The sequence below is a fragment of the Lycium barbarum genome, chromosome 4, assembly GCF_019175385.1.
Source record: "Lycium barbarum isolate Lr01 chromosome 4, ASM1917538v2, whole genome shotgun sequence".
Lineage (NCBI taxonomy): Eukaryota > Viridiplantae > Streptophyta > Magnoliopsida > Solanales > Solanaceae > Lycium > Lycium barbarum.
In genome coordinates this window covers 65,968,842-65,976,742 of record NC_083340.1, presented here as the reverse complement: position 1 = coordinate 65,976,742, position 7,901 = coordinate 65,968,842, and the positions used below count along the sequence as shown (strand labels likewise).

The following is a 7,901-nucleotide window of genomic DNA, read 5'->3' as shown; positions in this document are numbered from 1 at the left end:
AGGAGGTAGGTCTAATTCATAAGCCACTTGGCCTACTTTGCGTACAATCTCATAAGGTCCACTATACCGAGGACTAAGCTTGCCTTTTTTGCCAAATCTCATGACGCCCTTCATTGGCGACACCTTTAAGAATACCCAATCTTTCACTTGGAACTCTAAGTCCCTTCGATGATTATCTGCATAGGATTTTTGACGACTCTGAGCTATTAATAATCGATCCTGTATAAGCTTGACTTTCTCTATAGCTTGCTGGACCAAGTCTGGCCATATCAATTTTGTCTCTCCTACTTCAAACCACCCAATTGTAGATCTACACTTGCGCCCATATAAAGCCTCATACGGGGCTATTTGGATGCTAGAATGATAACTATTTTTATAAGCAAATTCAATAAGTGGTAAGTGATCATCCCAACTACCTCCAAAATCTAATACACATGCCCGTAGCATATCCTCAAGCGTCTGGATGGTATGCTCAGCTTGCCCATCCGTTTATGGGTGAAATGTCGTGCTAAGACTCACCCAAGTCCCTAAACCTTCTTGGAAAGTTTTCCAGATATTGGCTGTGAATTGAGTCCCTTTATCGGAGATAATAGATATTGGAACACCGTGAAGTCACACTATCTCTTTAACATAAAGCTTTGCATAATCTTCTGCTGCATACGTAGTCCTGATCGGTAAGAAATGAGCTGACTTCGTGAGTCTATCTACAATCACCCATATAGAATCATACTTACGTCGAGAACGGGGTAATCCTGCAATGAAATCCATTTTAATCACTTCCCATTTCCAAGTTGAAATTTCTATAGCTTGTAACAATCCGCCGAGCTTTTGGTGCTTAATTTTCACTTGCTGATAGTTACGACATTGAGCTATGAATTTCACTATGTCCTTCTTCATTCCATTCCACTAATATATAGATTTAAGATCATGATACATTTTCGATGCTCCTAGGTGAACGAAATAACGGGAACAATGGGCTTTTTTTAAAATTTGTTGACATAACCCTGCAACATCGGGAACACACAACCTGTATTGACATCGGAGAACTCCATCTCCCTAAATCTCGAAGGATGACTTCTTCTTCTAAGGAAGTGTATCTCTGTAATGAACTAGCATGAGATCGTCGTACTGACGCTCTTTCACTTCAACTACTAGCGATGAGACCGCTAAATTTTGAATGATAGCTTCCATATTGCCTGAGTCCACTACCCGAACTCCTAGGCTAGCTAAGTGCTGGAGCTCACGAGCTATCTCTCTTTTCTCTGGCTGAACGTCGCATAAAATTCCCATGGATCTACGGCTAAGAGCATCAACCACAATATTTGCTTTCTCGGGATGATATAGGATGTTAGCATTATAATCTTTCAACAACTCCAACCAGTGACTTTGCCGCAAATTCAGTTCCTTCTGCTTGAAAATATACTGGAGGCACTTATGATCTGTATAAATATCAACATGGACGCCATACAAGTAATGTATCCACATCTTCAATGCATAAATCACTGCAGCCAACTCAAGATCATGGGTTGGATAATTCTTTTGATGTTTTTGCAACTGCCTTGAGGCATAAGCGATCACCTTACCATGTTGCATTAACAGACATCCCGACCCAATTCCTGAAGCATCGCAATAGGAAACATAACCTTCCGGTCCTTCTGGAAGTGTCAGGACTAGGGCAGAGGTCAATGTATCCTTTAACTCTTGAATGCTATGTTTACAAGCACCCGTCCGTTGAAATTTAGCTAATTTCTGGGTTAACTTCGTGAGTGGTGCAGAGATAAAAGAAAAGCCTTCTACAAACCTTCTTTAATAACCTGCTAAACCCAAAAAACTACGAACCTCCGTAGGTGTTGTAGGCCTTGGCCAAGTCTTCACGGCCTCAATCTTTTGGGTATCTACTTGAATACCATCGACTGAAATAATATGCCCCAAGAAGGTCATCGAATTCAACCAAAACTCGCACTTCGAAAAGTTTGCAAATAACTCTTGAGTCTGGAGAACCTTAAGGATGGTACGCATATGATCCGCATGTTCTGCTTCAGATCGAGAATATACTAGGATATGGTCAATAAACACGATCACAAACTAATCTAGGAAAGGCCTGAACACATTGTTCATCAAATCCATGAATACTGCCGGTGCATTAGTTAGCCCAAATGACATTATCTGGAACTCAAAATGGCCGTATCTTGTTCTGAAAGCCGTCTTAGGAATATCCTTCTCCCTAACTCTCACGTGATGATACTCGGATCTCAAATATATTTTTGAAAACCATTTGGCACCCTGCAATTGATCAAATAAGTCATCAATCCTTGGAAGCGGATATTTGTTCTTGATCATCACCTTATTCAGTTGTCTGTAATTAATGCACATTCGCAAGGAGCCATCTTTCTTCCTCACAAACAACACGGGTGCTCCCCATGGGGAAGAACTAGGCCTAATAAAATCCTTTCCAAGCAAGTCTTTCAATTGCTCCTTTAACTCTTTCAACTCCCCAGGAGCCATCCTATAAGGAGGAATGGATATGGGTTTAGTATCCGGTAGAACATCAATAGCAAAATTGAGCTCCCGCTCAGGGGGAAGGCCTGGAAGCTCTTCCAAGAATACATCCGGAAACTCATTCACCACGGGGACAGACTGAAGCGTTGGCGATTCAACTTCTACATCTTGAACCCGAACTAGATAGTAAACATAACCTTTAGCAATCATTTTCCTTGTCTTGAGATAGGAAATAAACCTACCTCTCGGGGATGCTGTATTTCCTTTCCATTCCAAAACTGGTACTCCCGAAAACTAGAAGCGAACCATCTTCGTTCTACAATCAACATCGGCATAGCAAAAAGCCAAACAATCCATGCCCATAATAACATCAAAGTCCACCATTTTCAACTCATGTAAATCAAGCATAGTACGGTGGTCACAAATCACAACTGCACAATTTTTATATACTCGGCTAGCTATTACCGGTTCACCAACGGGTGGCAATACCTCAAAAGGTTTGATTGACTCCAGTTTGACCCCAAACCGACCCGCAATATATGGAGTAACATATGACAGTGTGCAGCCTGGATTTATCAATGCATATACATCATGAGAAAGTACCGACAATACTTGTGACGACATCAGGGGAAGACTCAAGATCATGCCATCCAGCCAAAGCATAAATACGGTACTGGGGACCACTAGAACTGGGAGCTCCTTCTCTACCTCTACCACGACTGACTGATGTCTGAAAACCTTTCCCCGGAAGGCGTATAGATGATGAAGACCCGGCTGCCGACCCTGAAGACTGGACCCTACCCCTACCACCAATCGAGGGGCAATCACGCATGATATGGCCTGGCCGACCGCATGCATAGCAAACATCTGAACCTAGTCGACACTGGCCCCAATGTAGCTTCTCGCACCAGAAACATCGTGGCATAGGTGGTCTTGCCTGACCCGAATCGCATCTGAAATGAGAACCTGAAGCCCTAAAACTCTGACTCGACCCGAAGTGAGTGGATCTATCAAATCTCTGGCCCGTAAACCGTAGAGGCGCACTAGTCATAAAATGACCTGAATGCCCAGAAAACTGCTGTCTTTGCCCTCCTCTGAATTCACTAATCGGACCCAAAGATCTAGCCCTCTTGCTATATCCTCTGTCATGCTCACGCTCACTTCTTTGCTGTTGTTGGCTTTCCTCTAAATTCTGGGCATGAGCATGAATGCGTGAAATATCCATGTTGTCTTGAAGAGATGCAGTCAAGCATTTATCCATTAAATGTGGCCCCAAGCCACTCACAAATCGGTGCTCTCGATCACCCACATCCGCTACCATAGCCGGAGCATATCTAACCAAAGAATTGAAGCGAAGACTATACACTAAAGCACTCATGCTTCCTTGCTTAAGATTCAAGAACTTATCGGCTCTAGCTCACCGAACCTCTATAGGCAAGTAATGTCAGAGGAAGGCATCAACAAATTCTTTCCATAACGGAGGAGGTGCATTAACTCCCCTTCAAGCCATCAAAACCGTATACTAATGAACCGCGACATCCTGCAATCTATAGGATGCTAACTCTACCCATTCAATGTCTGAAGCATGCATTAACTGAAGTGTCCTCAGCATCCCATCGATAAAGCTCTGAGGGTCCTCATTCGGCTTTGACTCGAAGAATTCCGGTGGGTTTAAGCAAATAAAATCACGGGCTCATGCACTAACAGCCCTATCACCTTGACCTGTACCTTCCCGCTGGGTTTGAGTGGCAACCAACTGAGTGAGTAAATGAATGGCCTCTTTCACATCTTGGCCCGAAGCATCTGGTGGAGGAGCTGGGGCTGAGGCTCCCTCATGCTCCTCTGAAGCGGGTAATGAGTGGGAGGATCTAGAAGGAACCTCATTCTGGGATTTATCCCTCTCAATAACCGGTGGCGATATTCTTTCAGCCCGCTTTTCCATCACTGTCTTGCCCTTTTGGGCTGTCGTAGCTTTCCTCTTTACAGGAATTTTTGAAATACATAATACACAGTTAAGGAAAAAGGAATCCTTATATTATGGATTTATCGCATGATCTTATGAAGAAAGAAGGTCATTCATTCCTAAAATACACGCAACCTCCTGTTTATAAGTGTAGCGCGCGACACACCCATAAACAAGACTCTACTGGACACGGTTCGTAGACACACCCTAGGACAGAACGACTTTGATACCACTTTTGTCACGACCCAACCGGAGGGCCATGACAGGCACCCGGTGCTAACCCACCCGAGAACCTCTTATCATACATTCATATTCACATCTAGGTTAGCCACATGGCCTGTGCATGATTTCTATACATCAATAATACTAATCTTATTGGGCAATTACATATTTATATCATCATCAACAATTATACCCATATCCATCTACAGAAGCAGACGAGGCTAGCAAAATCATATACAAAATATGAGCTGACAAGGCTAAAAGACATCTACCTATACACAACAGTCTACGAGCCTCTAAAGAGAGTATGTAACATCATATAGATGGGACAGGACCCCGCCATGCCCATATGTATATACACAAAAGAATAGTACCAACAACTGCAGCTCCGAATCAAATGGAGCTCCTCTATGCAGTCCCTGAACAAATAATCTGTAACACCTCGTAGCTTCGAGTGAAAGTTCGACTCATAAGATGACAATATAATGGAACCAATATGAGGGTTATAGGAAGTGTCTTGAAAACTAATTAAGTCATAAGAAATGTCTTTGGGCAAAGCAAAGTTGAAAACCACTCTACAGGGCATGTTTGCTAATGAGTTTGTGGAAGGTCTTACTTCCTATGATCATAACCCCTTTAAATATTTAGAATTTGGGAAACCTTCCTTGATGAAAGTTGTAGATCTTTGAAATAGCTTTCCAACGATAGGTCGCCCAGCCCAAACGGAGCTATGTACAAAAAGTAATGCCCATTTTACTGAAGCCTGTCTTCGCTGGGAAATGGGTGACTTCGACGGGAAGATCGACGTTTCGTCGATCTGATCGACGGTTAGTCCTTTGAACCGTCGATTGTGCATTGTTCACTGGAAATTGGATCAATTCGACGGAGCAGATCGACGTTTCGTCGATCTGATCGACGGTTCGTCCTTTGAACCGTCGAATGTGCATTGTTCACTGGAAATTTGGCCAATTCAACGGAGGAGATCGACGTTTCGTCGAACTGATCGACGAAACGTCGAATGAGCCGTCGATTTAAGTACGTTTTCGGTTAATCTAACTTCGGGAGGCCATAACCCTATTATAAGTTGGGAATTTGGAAAAATGTATAACATGAAAGTTGTAGATAATTGAAATAGCTTTCCAACGGTATATTATGGGCCTCGAGGAGACATCTGGTTAGGGAGATATGAACGTTTTAAGACAGAAAGGTCATGCTGGACAGTGGACTTGGTCCAACCCGAACTCATGTTGGGTCAGACCCATTTCCACTTAATATTTAAGGGAAATGTCCAACCCTAGCAGCCTCCTTCCCTCATATTTTCAGATTTTAGAGAGAGAGAAAGGATAGTTAGAGAGAGAAAGGAGAGGATCCAACAAGTTGAAGGCCTCAAATCCCAAGGCTCGTGAAGGATAAAGTGTAGTACAAGTTCTTGCCGTCGTTCTAAGCTACAAATCAAACTTTGGAAGTTGATTTCGTGGTGGATGCTCACAAAAGGTAATATTCCTACTCTCAAATCATTTATAGTTGAGAATTGATGAATTCTTGGGAGAATAACAAATGGGTTTGATAAAGGAAATTATATGAATTATGCTAGAGTTTTGGATTGTTGATTTGGGATTGTTGTATTCATGTGGGTGATGAAGAATGACGTTATTACACCTAATTGAGATTGTAGAATCACCTAGAAGTAATAGAATGGGAATTGGGTGAAGAAACACTATTAATGGAGATTGTGAAGCTTTATGCCCATTAAGTGTTTGATAAAATGCTTAGATGACCAAATCATGAATATTATTGCTAATATAGAATCCCTTTGACTTGTATTGCTATAGATCAAAGTTGAAAGGGGTGACGAACATTGTATTACGCTCAAAGGCTGGAATTAAGGTATGTGAGGCTAACTATCTACGTTAGGGAATGTTCATAATTCTCCCTACGCCTCATTCTTCATACTTGTTAGCAATTTGACTCAGAATATAGTTTAGCCGTAGTTTCATGATATGATATAGAACTGTTATCTTCTAAGGTTGCAGTTACAAAATTCGTTCATGGTTGTCACTTTGAACATCATGAACTCAACACGTAATCTTTGTAGACTTATGCATTATTATCACATGAGTCTCAGTCAGTGTATAGCCAGCTATTTACAAGAGTCCCATAATCAGAAACAGTTATCATGCTATCAGATATAGCCAGTCTCAGTTTTGTGAATTGTTAATGTTGAACACCTGTATCTGTACTTTTGGGCCCTAGGCCACAGTTTATGCATACGTATTGCTTGGGCCAGAGGCCACAGTTTTTGTGCACATTATTTGGGCCCCAGGCCACAGTTATATTTACAGTTTTACAGGTGATTCTTCATTCAGAACAGGGAGTACTTCAGCTTCTTGCTTTCCTGTTTAGTACAGTTACAGTTATCAGTTTCAGTTTCAGTTCCAGTATTTTATTGCTTCAGTTGCTTTACATACCAGTACAATCCAAATGTACTGATGTCCCTTTTTATTGCTTGGGGACCTGCATCTCGCGATGCAGGTAACGATACACAGGTTGACGACTCAGCTAATTAGGAGTGCACATATCAGCTATTGGTGAGCCCCACATTCATTCGGGGCGTTGTCAGCTATCCAGTTATTTCAGTTTATAGACAGCTCTATTATTCAGTACTCTTAGAGGCTTCATAGACACAGTTCAGACAGTCAGATATTTATTATGTTAGCCTTGTTGGCAGTCGTTCAGTTGTTTGGATTAGCCATGTTGGCTAATTTCATATATGTTCAGATTGCTTAAGTATTTCCGCATTATGATATTTCAGTGAGACTTTCAGTTGATCAGCATGTGTTAGTTTTATTCTATAAATTAGTTATGTTTTGGTATCACATGTTGATTCAGCAGCCAGTTGGTTCGCTCGGTCACATGCAGTCAGGCACCGGGTGCCGTGTTACGTCCAGGCCCAGGTTCGGGGCGTGACATAATCTATGGATCAAGTCGGTCTCCTTGTCCACCTGCAGGTATGACGAAGTGTCCACAAATAAAAGGACGTCAGTACGAATAATGTACCGAGTATGTAAAGCATAATCAATAACATAGAGCAGCATAGGAAATAACATAAGATAGAAAAGTCATGGAATGAAAGAGCCATGTATACCTCTAGCGACGTTCGTCATATTTACTTACCCTCTTTCTAATGGGAAACTTCCATTTCATACATTTATACATT

The 7,901-nt window shown here is 41.9% G+C and overlaps 1 long non-coding RNA gene across 1 annotated transcript; it reads left to right on the top strand.

Annotated features, from left to right (window-relative positions):
* Nucleotides 1-5,999: 5,999 nt before the first annotated feature.
* LOC132638439 (uncharacterized) lies at nucleotides 6,000-7,609 on the top strand. The gene is made up of 3 exons (XR_009581735.1): nucleotides 6,000-6,178; nucleotides 6,517-6,571; nucleotides 7,217-7,609. It is a non-coding gene; the product is annotated as an uncharacterized LOC132638439 (long non-coding RNA).
* Nucleotides 7,610-7,901: the final 292 nt, after the last annotated feature.